Source organism: Pleurodeles waltl, chromosome 4_2 (genome assembly GCF_031143425.1).
Source record: "Pleurodeles waltl isolate 20211129_DDA chromosome 4_2, aPleWal1.hap1.20221129, whole genome shotgun sequence".
Classification (NCBI taxonomy): Eukaryota; Metazoa; Chordata; class Amphibia; order Caudata; family Salamandridae; genus Pleurodeles; species Pleurodeles waltl.
Window position 1 is genome coordinate 1,017,038,656 of NC_090443.1, and position 22,155 is coordinate 1,017,060,810.

A 22,155-nucleotide genomic window follows, 5' to 3' on the forward strand; every position below is an offset into this window, starting at 1 on the left:
TGAGGGACACAGTGCAGTGCTTCAGTGGGGGACACTGTGCAGTGCTTCAGTGAGGGACACAGTGCAGTGCTTTAGTGAGGGACACAGTGCAGTGCTTCAGTGGGGGACAGTGTGCAGTGCTTCAGTGAGGGAAGCTGAACAGAGTTTTAGTGAGGGACGCCCTGCAGTACTTTAGTGAGGGGCACAGCCAGAGCTTCAGTGGGGGGGGGGGGGGGCACATTGCAGGATGTTGGAGCAAATTCGTGGCAGCCTTTGTAAAAATGGTTTTGTGCGCATTTCTTTCAATCACCCTCCCTCGGTTGTGAGCTGGACACATTGGGGGGCAGGGAGGGGTCCCCCAAGCTTCTCTCCCAGCCCCTCGTCGCTCCTCTTTATTCCCCTCATTCTCATGCTCTGCTGCGGAGGGAATCACTTGTGTCTGTAAAGCGCCTCGAGCTGCACCTCACTCCTTTGGTATTAGGGGGCTGTCACATGACACAACCACAGCAATGTGGGAGGAGTCACCTCATCTGGACACAGCAGCCCCTGGGGTCTCCCCCACCCCCTCTGCGTCTTCACTGTTTGTTGTCTCACTCTGGGTCTCTTTACCTCCAGTTTACTGGAGTATTTTTACTCCTCTCAGTCCCTCGCTGTCTGACTGTCTCACTGTGGGTCTCTTTACCTTCAGTTTATTGTAGTATTTTTACCCCTCATTCCCTCGCTGGCTGACTGTCTCACTGTGAGTCTCTTTACCTCCAGTTTATTGTAGTATTTTTACCCCTCATTCCCTCGCTGTCTGACTGTCTCACTGTGGGTCTCTTTACCTCCAGTTTATTGTAGTATTTTTACCCCTCTCAGTCCCTCGCTGTCTGAGTGTCTCACTGTGAGTCTCTTTACCTCCAGTTTACTGGAGTATTTTTACCCCTCTCCTCTCAGTCACTCGCTGTCTCATTGTCTCACTGTTTGAAGTTCTTTCCTGCTCCGTGTTTCCTTCTTCATTAGTGTAGGTATCTGGTGCAGTCTCCCAGCTGTGGTGCATGGTCCCTGGTGCAGTTTCTCAGCTGTAGTGCGTGCTCCCTGGTGCAGTTTCTCAGATGTGGTGCATGGTCCCTGGTGAAGTCTCCCAGCTGTTGTGCATGCTCCTTGGTGCAGTCTCCCAGCTGTGGTGCATGGTCCCTCGTGCACTGGTGTAGTCTCCCAGCTGTGGTTAATGATCCCTGGTGCACTGGTGCGGTCTCCCAGCTGTGGTGCATGGTCCCTGGTGCACTGGTGCGGTCTCCCAGCTGTGGTGCATAGTCCTTGGTGCGGTCTCCCAGCTGTGGTGCATGGTCCCTGGTGCAGTCTCCCAGCTGTGGTGCATGGTCCCTGTTGCAATGGTGCAGTCTCCCAGCTGTGGTGCATGGTCCCTGGTGCGGTCTCCCTGCTGTGGTGCATGGTCCCTGGTGCACTGGTGCGGTCTCCCAGCTGTGGTGCATAGTCCCTGGTGCGGTCTCCCAGGTGTGGTGCATGGTCCCTGGTGCACTGGTGCGGTCTCCCAGCTGTGGTGCATGGTCCCTGGTGCGGTCTCCCAGCTGTGGTGCATGGTCCCTGGTGCAGTCTCCCAGCTGTGGTGCATGGTCCCTGTTGCAATGGTGCAGTCTCCCAGCTGTGGTGCATGGTGCCTGGTGATGTCTCCCAGCTGTGGGCATGGTCCCTGGTGCACTGGTGCAGTCTCCCAGCTGTGGTGCATGGTCCCTGGTGCGGTCTCCCAGCTGTGGTGCATGGTCCCTGGTGATGTCTCCCAGCTGTGGTGCATGGTCCCTGGTGCACTGGTGCAGTCTCCCAGCTGTGGTGCATGGTCCTTGGTGCAGTTTCCCAGCTGTGGTACATGGTCCCTAGTGCAGAAAGGTGGGAAGATCAGGGCAGGGAGGAATCCTGACTTGGGTTTATTCTTTATTATGTGTTTGAACACATATTGGGGTCATGTTTCTTTGTTGTTTATTTTCCCCACACATATACCATCTTCTGCAGCAGTTGTACAGTCGCCACAGGAAGGTCAGTTCTCAGATATGCTGAGTCTAGCATCATACTCACGCGCTCCCATATGGTCTAGCGGTTAGGATTCCTGGTTTTCACCCAGGCGGCCCGGGTTCGACTCCCGGTATGGGAAGGTGTCTTTTTTTTCTCATGTATTTGGTTTTTCCTGTGTTTTTTGTTCTATACATTTGTGATAATTATTCATTTATTGCGATCCTACTTTCTGTCACACCGTGAGGGATTAAAGACCGGACGATGTCACCTAAACGTCCATAACATTTTGCTGATACAAAAACGGTGATAAAATCCTCACTGAGATGAGTTTCATTTTAAAGGAACCTTCGCACGTGACCCCGCTGCTGCCACGAGGCTGTGATTTGGGGGGGCCGCCCCAGTTTGTCACAAAACCTGTAACTTTCACTCTCTGTGCGAAACGGCGATGCTCAACGTTTTCTTTTCTTTATATTTCCAAAGGTTGATAAAATAAGTGTTTTAAAACCCCTTGCTTGATGTTTGTGGATAGGAGCGCGGTTTGTGCCTTTTACGGCTGTTTACACATACAGTCTCTCATCCTTGAGTGAGTAAATCGTCCATCACTATGTAGGGTGCGCATTTTATCCGGCTTTATTTCCCGGGATTTCTCAATTACATTACATTAGATGGACTCAATGTCTGAGCTGAGAAAATGTGTTTGTCAAAAAAAGAGACATGTTTACGTAAAAAATTTGTCTTTTGCAGCTTTAGATTCTGGGCCTAGTTATCATCGCGTCACGTGGAGCCGCCAGTCACCTTGCTGTGCTGCGTGATGGGGAAGGGCGGGAATGCGCCGTTCTTAATATTGGAGGCGCATTTCTGGCTTTTCCCAGCGCACAATGTGCTGCCGAGCGCCAGGTGCCCGCGCTGTAAGCAGGATTGTTTTTGTGCAGGAAGGGACACCGTACTGGGCAAAAAAATCCTCTGAGGCATTTCCTCTTTCCGAGTGTGCTGCAGAAATACACGCCTCACCTGCGGCCTACGTGTCGCTTAATGAAAAAAGCGCTTTTTCAGCAGTTGATAAAACACCCAACCACAAAAGGACTTGGACCCTCAACTTTCTGATCCACAGTCAGACTCTTTGTCCAGTAGGTCAGGTGGGCACCATTTGGCTGGTGCTGCAGTGCTGTTCACCCCGGCTCAGAGCATCCCTGGCCACTGCTCACAGCCCACGCAAGCGCTGTACTAGAAAGAAAGGGGCTGTAGGCGCTATATGTCCTCATTGCCTCCCCACACAATCCCTTACTTTCCCACGCCTCCTTGAGGACTGAGAGGTTAAGGTTTGGAAAAATGTCCTTAGTACCTGACGGTTTTATGTCCTTTCAAACTTGGGCGCCTCGTTGCGTTTGAACAAAATCACAAGTGCAGTTTGGCGTCCTCTGCACATTTCTGTTTACCCGTTTGGTCTCTCTGTTTCATCCTGAGCCTGTATTATTCTCAGCTTTTTCTCTGTCAGTCTTTATTCTTCTTTTCAGTCTCAGTAGTTTATTTTCTCTTTGCCTCTTTTTGTATTTCTCTCTCCCTAACTCTCTGTTGTATCTTTTTTGGGCTGTTTCCTTCCCACTAATGCATGGTACTGTAGGTCTGTGTGTTTTACCACTGCACAGACATGGCTAGCCCCCCATTTTTTGCCTGGTATGTAATGTAGCCAAAAGGTTGTTAGTGCCCAGGGCCCCTGCTAACCAGGTTCCCTAGGTCAGATCTCTTTCCCTAAGCTGTTGTGATGCATTGGCACAACTGGCAACACCTTTAGCTGCCACTATAAGTCCCTAATAAATGCTACTTAGGTACCCAGGGCATGTGGTACTAAGGGTAGGTCCCTGAGGGCAGCAGCAGTCGTTGAGCCACCCTCTAGGGCCAGGCATCCAGATCTACCCATCTCTATCATTGTAGGCTGAGTGCTTTGAGGCAAACCTAAAACAAAAACTCGACATGGCACACTGCCTGTGTGCCCTGTCCAACATACACTGCATACGCTATAGGTAAGACACCCCTTTGGCAGTCCTTCCAGCCCTAAGGCAGGGTGCACTATGATGTATGTGAGGGCATAGCTGCATGAGCGATATGCCCCCACTGTGTCCTTTCCAAACCTGGGACACAGTGAGTGAACAGAGCAGCCATTTTAAATGCATGTGCTGGACACTGGTCAATATGAGTTTCGCAGCTACATGATGGTCACTCTGAACCCTGGGTTGTTTGGTCTCAAACAACTCAGAATGATAAATCCAAACTGGTACCAGTATTGGATTGATTAACCACATGTACCCAGGAGTGACCTTAGAGGTGCTCCCTGTAAAAGCTAACTACCCTGGCATGGTTGCTAGCCGGTCTTATCAAGCCTGCCACCTCCAGATTCAAATCTGCATCCCTGGGGTGAGAGATCCTTCTCTCTGGGATTCAGAACAGAGCCCTTCCTGGGTGGAGATGCTAAAACCCTCTCCCTCAGGAATGTACACTGCTGGCGAGCTTCAAAGGACTTACCACCTTTGAAACTTGACCTCCAGGCCTGCTGCAAGCAGCAGATGTCTGCCCCTTTTGCAAACTCCCACTTTTGGCAGCAGCAATGGTGGAAAATCAAACAAAGGACAGGAGGAGCGGCCCTACCTAGCATCCAATCACCCCTAAGGTGTTGCATGGGAGGTGGACTCTCTATTTCATTTTCCTCCATCTTGGATGGAAGGAAAATAGCCAATCAGGTGTATGGAAGTGACCTCTGCCCACAGGAAGTGGTCACTTAGTGGGTGTAGCCACCCAAAGGTAGGTGACCCACTGGTCACTACCGGGTTCTCCCTAACACGCCCACTAAATACAGTATTTAGTGAGCATCCTTAGACCAAGAAATCATACTCTAAGGACTCAAGAAGACCAGCAACAAAGAAGACTCAAGGCGTGACAACTGAAGACCTGCTGCACAAAGAAAAGGCACCAAACCCTGCCTGCTGCACCCAGGACTCGACAATCACTGCTGAGTGGTTGCGTGGACACAGAACGGACTCTAAAAACATCCAGAGGACCTCCACTCTTCAAAACTCACCAACGATCTCCCTCCAGAGTGAAGGCATCACTCTGCAACCTCAAGAAACCACCAAGCCAGTGAGGTCCACTTCACTGACTAGCTGCTGACCGTGGAACCAGATGCCACAGCCAGACCAAACTTCATACCATGGACCTGGGACTGCCAGAAGGGAGCTATGAGAACTAGAGTTGCCTTTTGATGCCTTACCTGTGCAAGTAGCCTGTTGATCATGAGAAAGGGGGGCAAGTCGTAATTTAGGGAAACAGACCAGTCCTGAGAGAAAGTATCTGAGGCTGGCGCCAATGGATCCGGGTGCCAACTGTAAAATTGAGGGAGCTGGGAGTTGAGACGGAAGACGAAAAGATCTATTGACAGTGACAGGACCATTTGTCCTGGATGGAATGAAAGATTACGGGATGGAGTTTCCAGTCCCTTGAATCCCGGAAATGCCGAGAGTGGCAATCCGCTATGGCATTGAGGTTGCCCAGAAGTTACTCTGCACGAACCGAAAGTTGGTTTGAAAGGCAATATTCTCAGAAGGCTTTGGCCAGTTTCGCAAGAGGTTTGGATTTCGCACCCCCTAAATGGTTTATATATATTACTGCCGAAATGTTGTCCATTCTGAGAAGGATAGCTCAGCAAACTCTGTTCTTTGGAAGGCTTCTGATTGCAAAGGAGCCTGCAGGCATCTCTAAACAATGTATATGCAAATTGGACTCCTCTAAAGACCATGTACCTCCAGTCAATATTGGACCACAGCAGGCTCTCCAACCCGAGAGGCTTGCATCTGATTCTAACACAAGATCTGGGGCTGATGCAAAAATTGTTCTGCCGTTCCCGGCATCTAAATGGAGGAGCCACCATTGAAGTTCCACGTGGTAATCCTGATCTAACCAAACGGAGTCTGAGTATGCGAGGCCCTTTCTTAAATGCCACATTTTTAACCTCTGGAGAGCCCAATAATGGAAAGGGCCTGGGAAGATGGCTTGGAAAGAAGAAGAGAGAAGACTTACTATGCCAACGAGTGACCTGAGGGAAAGGGAAGGATTTCGCAGAACCTGAAGAATTTCAGATTTTATGGATTTTAGTTTTGCAGAAGGGAGGTGAAGAGTGGCAGAAACCGAATTTATTAGGAAACTGAGGAATTCTATGTGTTGAGTTGGAGAAAGCAAAAATTTTTCTTTGTTGAGAACGAAACATATATCCTTTAAAAGGGAGCAGGTAAGGGAAATGTGGGATTGAAGAGATTGAATACTCTGGTTCATTAAGAGTATATAGTCCAGGTAAATAATGAGTCTTACACCCTGAGATCTCAGAAGAGCTACTACCGGCTTCAATAACCATGTAAAACATCAAGGAGCAGAAGAGAGACCGAATGGAAGGGCTGTGAAATGGAAGAATTGATCTAGCCATTGAAACTGAAGACATTTTCTGTAACCTGGATGAATAGGAACAGAGAGATAGGGGTCTTGCAAATCCAAACGAACCATCCAGTCGTTTTGAAGAAGGGTATCTCTGAGGTGAAGAATCTTTTCCATTTTGAAACCGCGATACACTACAAATTGATTGAATAACCTGAGATTGATTACTGGGCGCATCTTTTTTTTCTTCTTTTGAACTAAAAAGATGGAGCTGGTAAAACCTGATGAGTCAGGAAGACAAGGAGCGATCGCTTGTTATTGGAGAAGGGACTGCACTTCTGAAGCAATTAGATCGAACATTTCTTTTGAGAACTTTGGTGAATGAGGAGGGGAGGACTGAAAAGGTTCTGAGTAGAGTTTGATAACATAACCTTGATCTGTGTTTAAAACCTGAGGGTCTGCTGTGATTGACAACCATTTTGGGAGAAAAGAGTGAAGATAGCCCCCTCTGGGCATAAGAAGGCCAGAATGAACACTCACCTGATTTATCAGAGTACCTGGAACCTCTGGGGCTTCCGCCACGGGCACCTCTGCCTCTTTGCAGGTAGAAGTGAGGCTTGTATTCTTGGTAGGAGCTATTGTAGGAGCCTCTGGAACCTTGGTTGTTGTAACCACGGCCGGCAAAGTGGTTCCTTCCTCTGCCAGTCCTGACAAAAACCAGTTGGGAAACTGTTTTCTTCGGGGATTGCTGAGCCTTGTCCAGTGACGCAAAAGTAGAGACGTATTTACTCAGTTCTTTGACAAATCGGCAAACAGCAAACCTTCCGCTTTGATACCAGGATCCACTGTAGCAAGGTTAAACAATTTGGGATCCAGTTTGAGGAGTAATCCCTTCCTGCGTTCATGGGTGATGGCAGAGTTAGCATTACCCAGCAGACAAAAGTCACGTTGGACCGAGAGGGACAATTCTTCAGGGTCTATGGTAAAGTTATCCAGCCTAGCCGATTCTGCCAGATCAAATATACGAGTCCGTGGACCAACCACATCCAAATGTTTGTCCTGACATGAGGACCAAGCTTTGTCTACACCCTTGCGAGGGTCCTTGCCAAATTTAGAAAAGAACGTAACAAGTGCTCGGTCGGTGGAGGGAGTGATTGTAATTTTTTGAGGGAGAGAAGGATGTGTGCATTCAGATCTTAATTTTGATCTAGTTTGTTTGTCCAAGGTAAAATGTAATCTGGAGGATACATATTCACCAACATGATCCGCAGGAAGCCACTCTGTAGAATTGGGATGATGAATATGAGTGGGATTGAACATAGGGACCCCATCCAAGTCCATTACCACATTAGGTTTGGGATCATCCTGTTGTGCAATTTTTAATTTCTTTGCTGGATTAGGTGATAGAAGTCCTCCATTATCATTATCAGATAAATCATCATCTGAGTCCACGTTAGCCAAATCATAGCTGTATCTGGGATGGAGGAGGCCAAAATAAGTGAAGAAATATGTTTGGCTTTTGGGGTGCATTTGGCTGAAATCTTCTGTTTTTCATGAGTATTACCCTCCTTAGAAGGAGGCCTGTGAGGAGCCACGTCCTGTGCCTTGCGTGAGGAAACCTCACCAACCAATAGTGCCAAATTATGTTTTTTAGGTTCTGAATTCGCTAAAGGGCACTTTCTGCCTTGCCCAGCAGAATGAGCCAACATTGTCTTAGACCTAATGTTAACAATAGAAGTTTCTAAATTTTTTGTAATTTTGCTAATTGAGGCAGACACTGCCTGTTGTACAGAGGCTTGAATAGAACTATTCAATTCCTCTTTAATGTTGGATTCCTCCTCTGGAGCCTCCTGAATTAAAGGAGAGGTATCAATTTCCATTTCGAATGAAATGAGGTTGAAAGTAACTAACAATTCAGACAAAAAAGGGTTAAAAAACTCAAGGGAGTGCTCTTGAATGAAAAAGCTGAGGAGGAAAGGGGAGGTAACGAGGGTGTGATAAACGAGTCCTCACTGTCAGAAGGAAGCAGGAGACTCGATGAGGAGCCAACAAGGAAAACGGAGTGAAACGAAGGCAAAAAACCTGGCCTAACTATGTCCCATGGAGCGCACTAAGTAGCGTGTAATCAACCCTCAGAAGCGGTAGGAAATGGCGGACACTATCTGAGGAACGGTTTCTAACCATCAAGAAGCGCGAGGGGAAGCGCGCTGAAGGCAGTGCGGCAACATGCCGTCTAAACAGAGCCTCAAACGAACAAAAGTGCAGCGCAAAGCCTGCAAACTATAATAAAAGTGTAATTAAAACCATATAACATAGAATACCAACTATTATAAATAAATAGGCGGAGAACTACTTAACTTGACTGCAAGCAGCAAGAAAAGAGGGCTGTTCGCAGTCAAGTGAGGTCATAATATGTGTATACTTTACTGATTGGTTGTATTTGATGAACTACGTTTCTCTTTCTATTGGCTTATTTCTTTTGCTGTATGGGATTTGTAGTTTTATTGTTGACTGCTGCTGCTGAATTAAAGCAAGAAAAGATAAGCATAATAGGAGCCTCCGGTCTTGACACAAAATTTAGGGTGAGAAAGTGAAGAGACTGAGGGCAGAGATGGCCCTTCATGGGCTGATGCAGCATCACACACTGGTAATTAGCGCACATTAAGATTTCTGAAACACGGAGGGGCGTGGCCAAGGCGTCAAGATGGCGGTCGCACTTTCATAGTGCTCTGGACCCCTCTGTCATCTGCCTCCTGCAAGGAACACTATCCGTTCCCATCGGCATCGTCGTTGCTCCCCCGAGGCTCTGCTGCCCCACCTGGGGACAAATAGAGAGCTTCCCGACCCACCTGGCCCGAACACGAGTGGGTTTCTGCCGAGGCCGCCGGCGACTAAGATGGCGGTCAGAGGATGAGGCCGAGGAGCGGACTGGCCGGGGCTGGGACGCGGCGGTAGCTCGGACTCGCCCGCGCACCCTACCGCAGCGCTTCACAGCGGCGAAGCAGTGCGCCTCACTGTCAAAGGCGGGCTGCGATTGAGAGCAGCCAGAGGAAAGCAGAGACCTGCGGCCTCATCGCCCCTCCCCCCCGGAGCAGAGAAGACGGGGGAGAGAGTAGAGAGAGAATTCCTCCAGTCCGTGGCCCAGACGTGGGCGATCAACAGTCCGGAGCTGCCAAAGCCCTGGTCCCGGGCTATAAATAAGTGCCTCGCCGCGGGATCGCCGGGGCGCTGCTAAGACGCACACGCGCCCATTGTCTACCGAGACAAAGAAGGAGTCATGCCGCCACTGGAGACTGAATTGATGGCCAACACTGAATAGAGGTGAGCCGTGGGCTGGGGCGGCCACCCAGGAGCCGAGACACGGAACCAGCACCGCTGGATGGGAGGGAAGCATCCTTGTGATCTCCTCCTCTCCCCCTTTCATTGGGGTGGGGCCCGGCCTTGGAAGACAACGCGCTGCTGAACCGCAGGGACTAGCCTTCTTCTTTCCCCCCCTTCGATCTGCTCTTCCCCCCCGCCCCCTGCCCGAGTGTGTGACTGGGACCTGAGGTCACCCCAGGGGGTGAGTAGGAGCACCGGCGGAGGCGGGGGCGATTCCTGGAATGAGCCCATCACCGGAGGGGGGACAACCTGGCTAATGGAGGGCTGTGACTTTTCTGAGACCTCGAAGCTGTTCGATTGATACGCGGTGTATGGAAAGGCGTGGCGGAACTTGAACTGGACCCCAAAAGAAATCACTCCTGGTCCTGAACTAATGTGCGATGGCCTCATAGGGCAGCGCTGGTGACCCACCCGCTGAACCTCTTGTGGGGCTGGAACTGTGACCAGACGCCATGGGCAAGGATAAGTCAGCGCAGCAAACAATGCCACAAACGCGCATAGACCAGTTCACCACGGGTGCAACCAGGTCCCGGACGGAAGACCAGGCCCGAGTGGAGGTGGCGAACCACGGCCGACATCCGGTGAACTGACGGCGATACTTCAGGCGATCCAGGCTTCCCAGGTGGCCGTTGAATCCAAGGTAGGAGAAGTTAGGGTGGACGTGGCCCTGGTCCAGCAAGTTCTTCGCAACGCCACGGCCCGAATTACAGAAGCCGAATCCAGAATTTCCACAGTGGAAGATGATGTGACCGCTCTCAAGGCCCAAGTCTCAGCGTTGACTACTCGCATGTCAGAACTGCATTCGAGAGCCGAAGACGCGGAGAACAGGTCTAGACGTAACAACCTTTGTATGGTGGGTCTCCCAGAGGCCACAGCAGAGTCATCCCTGGCCACATATTTGGAGGACTGGTTCCACTCCTGGATGCCGGCGGACCGCCTCACGCCATGGTTCGTGATTGAGCGAGCCCACAGGGCACTGCGGTCAAGACCCCCGCCAGACTCCCCGCCCAGGCCAGTAATAATTTGTCTCTTTAATTTTAAAAACAGAGAAGCAGTGCTGCAGGAAGCGCGCTCCAGAGGGGACCTTCTCTGCAATGGAGCAAAGGTCCTCCTTTTCCCTGATTACACGTATGAAGTACAACAGCAGTGTTGCTCATTCACCGAGGTGAAACAGAAACTGAGAATAACGGGCATCCAGTACCGACTCCTATTTCCGGCAAGACTCCGTGTGGTCTACAGTAATAAGACCTACTTCTTTGAACAACCGGCCGCGGCGTGGACGTGGCTGACAGAGGAGATCCCACTGGGCACACACAGGCAGGCCCAAAGCACTGCCAAATCACCAAAGGGGGCAACAACCCGACCGACGCCAGCGTACACGCTCACGGCGACGCAGGGTGCGACGCGGATCCCGCTCAGAATCCCCTTTGGAGACCCGCCAGGTGGAGCCGCGGAGCCCACGACCACTAGAGAACTCTGAAGATGATCCGGGGAGCCAAGACCCGCAGAGTGTGACACAGTCCCAGCTGGGGTCCCTGGAGGACACAGACTTATCCCGCAGCCAGGTACTGTGATCCCACAAACGAGAATCATTTCTGAAAAAGAAACAGACTGTCGGGAGGATGAACACTATGCCAACTCTAGCTACTTCCCGTTTACTGTGTATCTATACTTGATCCGACACCATGGAGGGGCCCACCACCACTACCACTGCCCTATCAGTTAACGGTCCACCTCACCAGTTCTAGAAGTGAGGTACTATATTTGGGCGACAGATGCTTCTGGGGGAAGTATGGGGAGGGGTGGGAGTTGGGGGGCAAGGGAGTTTAGGCCTGGTTTCCAAGGCCAATGTTATGGTTTTTATGCTAGCGCTATGGTTATGCTTGTTAGTTAGTACACAGAGCAGGGGACACGGAGACACAGTTGACACAATGGGGACACGCGGAGGCAGGGACAAGAGACAGGCTTTTCGAAGTTTCTAGGCCTAATAATGAAGAGCTGTGATATCCATTATGAGAATTTTCAAAATCACCCACCCCCATGAATCAGACACAGGTTATTTCGTGGAACGTCAATGGTCTCCTTGACAAGATCAAACGTACCGCAGAGAGATAACTGCCCCTTCTTGGCCCGCCGGGGTTTTGATAGGGTATATCACGCAGGGTTCACGCGCGGATCACGGGGGCTAGCCATACTACTACACCGTACATTCCCCATGACAAACATCCAGATATGGAGGGACAGACAGGGACGCTATGTGGCCATCACCGGCAAAGTTGAAGGGGCCACAATCAACATGATCAGTTTTTATGCTCCTCCCTCCTTGATCAGTAAAACTCTCCAGGCCCTCACCAAACTACTTTCAGACTTACTCCCTGGGCTTACTATGCTAGGAGGCGACTTCAACGCAACCTCAGACCCGACCTTAGATGTAGCCGGCCCACTCTCCGCGTATAGACACACATCAGCAGCGGGAATCCCTGGATGGCTCTCTGCGACAGGTCTCTGTGATGCCTGGCGGATATGGCACCCTAGACGGCGACAATTCACTCACACTTCAGCGGCCCATGGCTCACAATCCAGAATAGACCTGGTGCTACTCCCAAGTACGGACTGCACCGCCCTTTACATATTGAAATACTAGCTAGAGGAGTTTCTGACCACACACCGCTCGGTCTCGGTCCCGTCCTATGTGGCGGCTAAATGCGTGGTACCTCCAAGATAAAAGCTACACTGAGCAGCTGCAACAGGCCCAAAGAGAATACTTTCATTTGAATGAAGGGTCAGTGACCTCCACTGGCGTTCTATGGGCGGCGGGCAAGGCGGTGTTGCGAGGCACGGCTAAAAACCTGATACGCAACCAGGAATGCACCAAAACCCAGCATATTGCACAATTATAGCTCTGGGCGATGTGTCTGGAAAACGAGAGTGCAACAAACCCAAGCGAGGGCGTGACAAGACAACTCCTCCTAATCTGGAAGAAATCCGAGATCAATCTCTGGAGGCTGCGAAACCCCTGTGGAGGGCCAGCACAGCAAAAATCTATGAGTGCGGGGACAAAACCGGGAAAATGCTGTATTGGCTGGTGTCCCGCCATCATGCCTCCAGGATTGTCCCCAAAATTTACGACGGGGATGAGAGCCTCGTTGTGAGACACCCCGAAATAGAGAATGCCTTTGCCAGATACTACGGTGCATTGTACCAGGCGTCTGCATGGGTTGACCTAGGTCAGGCCCGCCAATTATTGGATGAGGTCCCCCTTCCGCAGTTACCCGTGGCGGAGGTGCAGATCTTAGAAGAACCTATTAGCACAGAGGAAATTGGGGTAGCCATCTCTGCACTAGGTACGGGGAAGACGCTGGGTCCCGAGAGGTTCCCCTCGGAGTATTACAAAGCATTTAAAGAAGAATCCACACTTGATGCGCCTCTTTGCAGAAGTGGAGACGGATGGATCCTTCCCCCAAGAGTTAGACACCGCCACGATTGTAGTGCTCCCAAAAACCCAACCCCCCTTGCTACACTGTGCAGATTATAGACCAATATCACTGATCAATACCGAAATTTAAATCTTCACCTCCATCCTCACCGTGCATCTCAAGAGGGTTCTGCCCCAACTAATCCACCCAGACCAATGTGGGTTTATGGCAACCCGCAGTACACAACACTTTATCCGTCGACTACACGTGGCTCTGGCGGAGCGACGCCGATTGCCCCGAGACCTTGCCTTTTTACTTATTGACTTCGAAAAGGCCTTTGAGTCGGTTGACTGGGGGTTCCTTTTTTTGGTGCTCCGACGCGCGGGTCTAGGACCGATTTTCCGCCGTCTGGTCCAGGCATTATACACCAAACCTACGGCCTGCGTACAGGTCAACGGGGTCTTATCCTCTACTTTTGAGGTTCACAGGGGCACGCGGCAGGGATGCCCCTAATCTCCCCTTCTATTCACTGTGGCCATTGAGCCTTTGGCTCAGATGATCAGGACAGACCCAGTATATCGTGGTCCCATGCCACAATTTAATCCACTTGAGGCCAAACTGCTTATGGGGAACCTGGAAGGACAAGGTATCTCTCAAATCTATAAAATGCTAATTAACAACGCCCCCGGTAACTTAAGCTCAATTAGAACCAGATGGGTTGGGGCCCTGGAGGAGGCGGAGTGGAGGGAGGCCTTGATGGCACCTAAGATACTGGCGGTGTCGGCTAGACTTCGCGTAGTGCAATTCTATTATTTGTACGGAGCGTATCTGACACCATCTAGACTGCACAGGGCGGGGCTCCGCCCCTCTGCCAAGTGCCCACGATGCTCGAGCGAGCCTGCAAATTATTTTCACATGGTCTGGACCTGCCAAGTGATACAGACGTATTGGGACAAAGTGGTCCAGGAACTGGGAGGGGCCCTGGGACAAGAGGTACAGAAATCCGCAAAGTTAATTCTGCTAGGGGTGATGGAGGAGATGGGAGGAACACGTGCAAGGCGCGCCCTGGCTGCCACAGCCATGCTGGTCACCAAAAGAGACATTGCTGCTGCCAGGAACTCCCCTAAGGGCCCGTCACTCCGGAAATGGAAAAGAGGTGTTGATTGGTGTGCAAACTAAGAAAAATTGGTTTATGAATCCAGGGACTGCCCTCGGAAATTTGAGAAAATATGGGGACGATGGATGGACTTACTGCCATAGAACAAAGGAAAAGCATGGAAATGAATGCTGTAACAAGACCCGAACTGTTGTCTGCTTTATGGTCCGCAATGTTGTCAATTGTTAATATTGATCTTGGGTTGAAGATGGAACTCTATATGTGGTATATGTCTTCTGCTCTGACCTTTTCTTCCCTTTCCCTTTAAAACAATAAAAATTGTTTATAAAAAAAAAAAAGATTTCTGAAACACAAGCAGAGTGAAGACTTTATTGCCCCAATAATAAGAGCCGAGGTGGGGCATTAACTTTAGCAGCAGTCAAAGGAGTGTGGAAAGAAAAGCAGTGGGTTGGGTCCTCTGCCCGGGGTCATATATAGTTATCTGCTCAGTGCAGCGCCTGCAGCCCCTCAGTGCAGCGCATGCAGCCCCTCAGTGCAGCACCTGCAACCCCTCAGTGCAGCGCCTGCAGCCCCTCAGTGCAGCACCCTGTAGCCACTCAGTGCAGTGCTGTGCCTCGAACCCCTCTTTGCAGCGCCTGCAGACCCTCAGTGCAGCGACTACAGCCCCCCAGTGCAGCACTTGCAGCCCTTCAGTGCAGCGCCTGAAGCCCCTCAGTGCAGCACCTTGTAGCCCTTAGTGCAGTGCTGTGCCTGGAACCCCTCATTGCAGTGCCTGTAGCCTCTTAGTGCAGCGACTACAGCCCCTCAGTGCAGCGCCTGGAGCTCCTCAGTACAGCGGCTGCAGCCCACTCAATACAGCGCCTGCAGCCCCTCAGTGCAGCGCCTGGAACCTCTCAGTGCAGCAGTTCCAACCCCTCATTGCAGCGCCTGCAGCCCATCAGTGCAGCGCCTGCAGCCCCTCTCTCCAGCGCCTGCTGGGAACAGGAGCAGCACGTGCTGCAGGTGATGCCTGTGGGGGCCTCCAGTTGTCCTTTGTGGAGCGCCGCTCTGTCTTCCTTACAGCACTGCAGTGAGAGCCACTGCATGCAGTGCTTTAGTGATGTGCACAGTGCAGTGCTTTAGTGAGGGGCATAGTGCAGTGCTTTAGTGAGGGATACAGTGCAGTGCTTTAGTGAGGGGCACAGTGCAGTGCTTTAGTGAGGGGCATAGTGCAGTGCTTTAGTGAGGGATACAGTGCAGTGCTTTAGTGAGGGACTGTGCAGTGCTTTAGTGAGGGACACTGTGCAGTGCTTTAGTGAGAGACCCTGTGCAGTACTTAGTGAGGGACATTGTGCAGCGCTTTAGTGAGGGACTGTGCAGTGCTTTAGTGAGGTACATTGTGCAGTGCTTTAGTGAGGGACATTGTGCAGTGCTTTAGTGAGGGACATTGTCCAGTGCTTTAGTGAGGGACCGTGTGCAGCCCTTTATTAGGGATACAGTGCAGTGCTTTAGTGTTGGACGCTGTGCAGTGCTATAGCGAGGACACAGTGCTGTGCTTTAGTGCAGGACGCAGTGCTTTAGTGAGAGATGTCGTGCAGTGCTTTAGTGACGACACAGTGCAGTGCTTTATTGAGCTACACTGTGCAGTGATTTAAAAACAAACTCACAATGTAGAATTTTGCAGCAAGTTTATGCATTGAAACGTATGACAGGCTTTTTAAGGTAAGTTTTGTGCTCATTTCTTAGAATCACCAAGTCCCCAGCAGCATCTTGACTACTATAAAAACAAAGCGGTCGAAACGTGCGCCGTGACTGTCGGTTTCATAAAGATTTATTCTCTGGAGCTGCTAAAGGACCTCGACCACGAAGGGACTCGAACCCTCAATCTTCTGATCCGAAGTCAGACGCCTTATCCATTAGGCCACGCGGTCACCACATGGGTGATGCTGATGTGCTGTGCACCCCGGCCCCACTGAGACATGCCCTCGAAGGACGGGGCACAGCTTGCATTAAAGGCAGTGAATTGTGCCCATTTTTACAGAAACTGTCTCAGGACAGCTCTCTCGCCCAGCCTAGGTAAGGCAATGTAACAAGCGCCTCGACAATCTGACGAGGCACTACACCTGGGTACCGACTCCCTTATTAAGGTTCTGTTTTTTTATTTTTATTTTCAACACATTAGTGTCTGTTTTGACGTCCAACTTCCTGTGAATATGCATCACCGAGAAGTTCTAGTCACATTACTGCTCCAATATAGATTTGTATCTAATTTTATGGAGGGGGACGAGGGACCTGCCTGGATGTGGTGGCGGATATAGTATGTTCCACACGTTATCAACAGTTCCTCAGTCAGCCGAAATAGCTCAGTTGGGAGAGCGTTAGACTGAAGATCTAAAGGTCCCTGGTTCGATCCCGGGTTTCGGCAAAGGTTTTGTGTTTTTTTCTTTCTTTCCAGTTCATCTAGTACTGGGCAGAAAATACAATAGATAAAAATATATAGAACTGGGGTGCACGAAGGCGGAAGTGACTGACCCCCACCCCCTAAAAAGAATTAAGCCACAGAAAGGAGGATGCGCTGAGCACACTTTCTGAGTAAGGCTTTCTCGTACCCAGGGTTTAAAGGCTTGGATGTCAAATGGGACATAGTAAATTAAGCGCTGGAAAAGCCAATAGGCTTGGCTTCGTTATAATGCTCCTCAAACACCATGTAATTTTTCTGTTTTGCCGCATAATCTTTGCTGCCTTTATTGAGTGACGGCTGCCGTGTGATTTGTCTCTTCAATACACGCCGGTGCCACAGTCCGCCCCTCCCCTCTCCCCCCAGCGCACAGGCACATTCCTCCAACTTCAATGTGTGTTTAAATCGAATATTCAGAGACAATGACGTGTGTTTTCAATATTGTAACACAGCAGCTGCTCACTACTGTTGCCGCAAATCATCTCTGGACACCCTCCCGTTTCTGTATGAGAGGTCTGTTTTAATCTCACATAAACTTTTTTTTATGGCTGTTTCAGGAAGTATAAACACATTTCTGTGCAAAATGTTTGTAATTGACTCTCACACATCACCCACATTAAAACTAAATTAAAAGGAAACAGTATTTAAAGCAATGTGATTAAGAATTCTTCAAGGTCATCAGGGTAAGCCTCTCTGCAGATGAGCTGGCTGTATCAGGGGGGCCCTGGAAGGCTGGGGCCCTGGACCAGCGCCCACTTTGCCCACACCCTCTCTGCCTTGGCCAGGAGTTCCCTCACTGCCACTCTCCAGCAGCCCCCTCATCTCTCCTTATCCCTCTCTCACATACATTTCATTTTTGTAAAGCGCTACTCATAGTTCACTCACACTCAGGCGTGTGATCTGCATGTGCACGTTCTTTGCAACAGGCACATTAACCCGCTGCGCTACTCTATGATGAGTCAAAACTGCCACAAGACAAAATTCTCATTTCTCACCAACATGAACATTAATCATCAAAGTTGTCTTGGCGTTTTTATTGTTGCCTGAAAATTTCCCATGGTCGAGGAAGTTCTCATACTTTTAATCACAGCGCCCCTGCCTTTCACCAGAATCAACACCAGGTGCAGCTGCACCGGTCGCACCGCCCTAAACCGGCCCTGCTTCCGTACTGCATCCTCCACGGGCCCTGGAGTCAGTCCAGCCTTGTTTGAAGGAGCCGCCCACATACATGATGCGTACATGTAACCTCTCCAGTGACCCCCCGTGGCACATGGAATACTGCACACGGAGAGAAGCTCAGGACAGCTCGAGGTGAAGCACCTTCCGCAGAGTTTATTTTTTATTACCTCGGTTTTGTTCATCTTCAGTGCTGAGAAAAAAAATACATGAAATTTGGTGTCCCACACAAGCTCGGTGCAGTTACAAGGACAGGCACTTCAGTTGCAGACAATCCCACAGAAATCTGAACATGGGCAAACCTACTAACAACATGCAGTGAGCAGAACTCTTAAACTTCCCAGATCCAGGCATGGAGTTAAGACAGTCAATGCTTTCTCTTTGCATTCTGGGACTTGTTGTCCTGAATGCATAATTGGATACACAAAACTGCAACTCCCAGAACTCAAAGTGCAAAGCCTGGACTGCCTTATCTACTCATGCCTGCTCCTGGGAAATGTGAGACATAACCTCTGGGATTCACAGCGCCTTCTTGAGCTCTTTCACAACAGTTCAAAGTGCTTAATGCAGAATATGCAGGTAGTATTCACTCTCCTCTGCTATCTTCATACAAATGTGTATTGTATTCACCACTTTTCAAAATAGCCCCTGTATGAAATAGGGTTATTGGTTGTGAAGGGTGTGATTTGAGGGATGTGGGTCCTTCACAAGTAATAGGTCCACAATTGTCTCCTTACTGGGGACCAAGTACACACTGTAGGACTTGATTCTTGTGGGTGGTGACGTAGAGCAGTCCAAGTCCAGCTCAGGAGGGGGCCGGGGGGGCACTAGCAATCCCAATGCCTTGGCACATATGGCATGGCATACATTCATACACTCATGCTATTAAATAATACATATTAATTTACACATATATATATCACTTACATGTAAGTACCTTTGGTGACACATTTATATCACATTTCACCCCTAGTGGGTCTTGGATCCCATCATCACAATCTCCCCCATCAGTACCAGACCCAACACCACAATATAAGGGTGTTTCATTTTACATGAGTCAGGCCTACTGGATTTGTCCACATGAATATGTAGAAGGCATGCCACGTGGGTCATCTTATTCATAATAATAATACTAATCACATGTTAGAATTCACCATTTAAACCAATGGAAACCATAACCATACACCAGTGCAACCATAATAAATGTAAGCAGTGCATTTTGCATCAATAAAATAAAGCATTTGTATTCAAAATAGCTACCAACAAACCCAGAATCTTTCGTTTACACTCTTTATGTTGCTAAATACAGCAATAGAACCCACCGAAAAGGGTTGTTGCATTTCCCAAGCTGAGGAGTTTACTGCAGCAGTTCAGAGTGCTTTGAATGTAATGAAGCCCTCTCCTGGGTTTCATGAATTCATTCACCGAGGAGACTTTGGGTTAGTTGCTAAATGAGTACATGGGGGGCTGCTGTGCTTCCAACAATCCTCGTCAACACTTAAAGCTTGCATTAGTGGTGCCCATGCCCCTTCTTGGGGCAGCACGAGAAAGGAAATATGCTGGTTGAAGCCCTTGCATGGCATTATGGGATGCATCCCTCAGCAGTTTGTGAATAAACAATGAGCTGGTCCATTTGACTCCTGTGGTCTCGTGCTGTGGATTTTGTTGGTTTCCTTTCCTTTTGTTATTTTGGTAATCCTGGGTGCCTGTGCCCACTGGAAACCCAGAATTAGTTAAGGAGGATGGAGGTGGAGTGGGGGGCCCACTCCCATCTGTCTCACAGGCTCCTCTCTCGTGCGCACACCTTGGGTGCTGTGTGCAGGAGCCGGCCTCTCTGTTGCTGCTCCCATCGAGGGAGCAGCTTGTCTCCATCTTTTGCAGGTGGGAACGGCACTGTCTGGCGGGACCTCCCCCGTTCCACCCAGTCACTGGCACCAGGGGTCAGAGGTAGTGCCTACCCTGAGCCTCTTTTAGTCTTTGTTCTGGTTCCTGGCGAAGAGATCCCAGGATCCTCAGTAAGGGGTCCAGCACCACTGGACCTGAGAAGGTCCATCGAGTTCTGGGTATCAGCTGGAGATCAATTGAGTCCTAGGAGACAAAGGCGGTCATTCCAACCTTGGCGGTCCGAGACCGCCAGGGTTGGGGACCGCGGGAGCACCGCCAACAGGCTGGCGGTGCTCCCATGGGCATTCTGACTGCGGCGGTACAGCCGCGGTCAGAGACGGATTTTCCGCTGCCCTGGGGAATCCTCCATGGCGGCGCAGCTTGCTGTGCCGCCATGGGGATTCCGACCCCCATACCGCCATCCTGTTCCTGGTGGTTTCGGCCGCCAGGAACAGGATGGCGGTATGGGGTGTCGTGGGGCCCCTGGGGGCCCCTGCAGTGCCCATGCATGGGCACTGCAGGGGCCCCCTAACAGGGCCCCACAAAGATTTTCAGTGTCTGCCATGCAGACACTGAAAATTGCGACGGGTGCAACTGCACCCGTCGCACCCCTTCCATTCGGAGCCGGCATCCTCATGGAAGGGTGTTTCCCGCTGGACTGGCGGGCGCCCTTCTGGCGGTCGCCCGCCAGCCCAGCGGGAAACCCAGAATAACTGCGGCGGTCTTCTGACCGCGCAGCGGTATTCTGGCGGCTCCCGCCGGCCCTGCGGTTACCGCGGCCGGCGGAAGTCAGAATGACCCCCTAAGTCCTTAGTCAATGTTGCAGGTCATCCAGGAGGAGAGGGTGGCTCCTCTTTCTAATGTCATTCTTCTGCTAGTGTGTCCGCCCAGGTTTAGGGACTTTTTCCCTCTAGGGTACTGTGGAAGCCACATTTATGCCTTTGTGTGTGTGGGGGGGGACATGTTGCCCTTTCTTAACCAATATGGGGAAAGTTCCCAGGGATACCCTACCAACCTTTGTTACATTTCCTGTGTGCCCTAATGTGAACAATCCCACAGTGCCCCTCTCTGCCAAACTCCAACACGGCTGAACCTTTCTTTCCCTATGAGTGTTCCTTAGACCACCCCACAATTGTGGCCAGTGAAATGAGCAGCTCCTGCCTTTTGGTCACTCTAAACCAGATTGGGGAGCAGCGCCTCTCCCACTAGGCTTGGTGCCTGACTGGCTACAGCGACAAAGGAAGGGGCGATCCCTGATATTACCTACATCTGCCTATGACAGGGGAGACCTCTTTGAAGTTAATCAGGTCCTTGAGCACAGCACACAGGCCATCCTGTCAAGGGAAGGACATCACCACCCCACACTCAAACCTTTTGCCTCAACTCCTGGGAGCAGTTCTCGTTGCACCTAGAATAATTCAGACTGCTCACACCAAATCTCAGATCGAAAAAAGAAGGGAGGATTGCACATAGGAGAGATCAAACTGCACATTGAATGAGTCAGATGGCACATGCAGTGCTTGAAATGGAAAAATAGAAACCGGATAGTTTCTGAGAAGTGCCGGTACTCTCTAATTAAAAGTATTAAGTTTTCCCGAGAAGTGCAGGTACTCTCCCTCTCCAAATAGAAAAGTGCTGGTGCTCAGTACCGGACGGTACCAGCCCATTTAAAGCACTGGACACATGTAAATCAGGAGTAGGTATGTTATGTTTTGGTATGTGGGGGGGCAGGAATGAGACAAGGAACACTGTAAAAAACCTTCACATCACATGTGTGTGCACTGGGAAAAAATATGTGTGACAGGATAAATGATTGTGTACTTACTGGGGATATTTCTGTTTGGGAGATTGGACATGGTAGAAATATTTGATTAGAAAAACATTCTCAGTGAAATAAAAAGCTTTGAGTACACATTGCTGAAATAAATTGTGGGGCTGTGAACCGAAATTAAAAAGTACGCAAGGTACTGCTGAGATTTGAACTCCAGACCTCCTGCTTATGAGGCAGGCACTTTAACAAACCAAGCCACAGTGTACCACGGGAGAACTCAGTGCCATGTTTGTCATGTAATATCCTCACGGTTGTGGCAGACCCCGTGTGTGACAATCACTGTCATATAAAACTCAACTCAAAACAACACACTTTCCTTTTGTCAGAGGAACTGAGGAACCGAATCTGGTAAAAATCACTGGAAGCTTCCGGAATGCAAGACGTCACCCGATTTCAGTCTCACTCATAATTACCAAACAAGCATTTGCAACGCCAGTATGTTTGGATTTAATACCCCCATGCAAGCAGACACCTTCCCCCGCACTCAGTCATACCACTCACCCAACTT

At 50.1% G+C, this 22,155-nt stretch overlaps 3 non-coding genes across 3 annotated transcripts; 2 read left to right on the forward strand and 1 right to left on the reverse strand.

Moving 5' to 3' along the window:
- The first annotated feature begins 2,056 nt into the window (after nucleotides 1–2,056).
- TRNAE-UUC (transfer RNA glutamic acid (anticodon UUC)) lies at nucleotides 2,057–2,128 on the forward strand. The gene has a single exon. It is a non-coding gene; the product is annotated as a tRNA-Glu (tRNA).
- Nucleotides 2,129–16,156: 14,028 nt separating this feature from the next.
- Nucleotides 16,157–16,229, reverse strand: TRNAR-UCG (transfer RNA arginine (anticodon UCG)). Its single transcript has one exon. It is a non-coding gene; the product is annotated as a tRNA-Arg (tRNA).
- A 421-nt stretch (nucleotides 16,230–16,650) lies between these two features.
- On the forward strand, nucleotides 16,651–16,723 carry TRNAF-GAA (transfer RNA phenylalanine (anticodon GAA)). The gene has a single exon. It is a non-coding gene; the product is annotated as a tRNA-Phe (tRNA).
- Nucleotides 16,724–22,155: the final 5,432 nt, after the last annotated feature.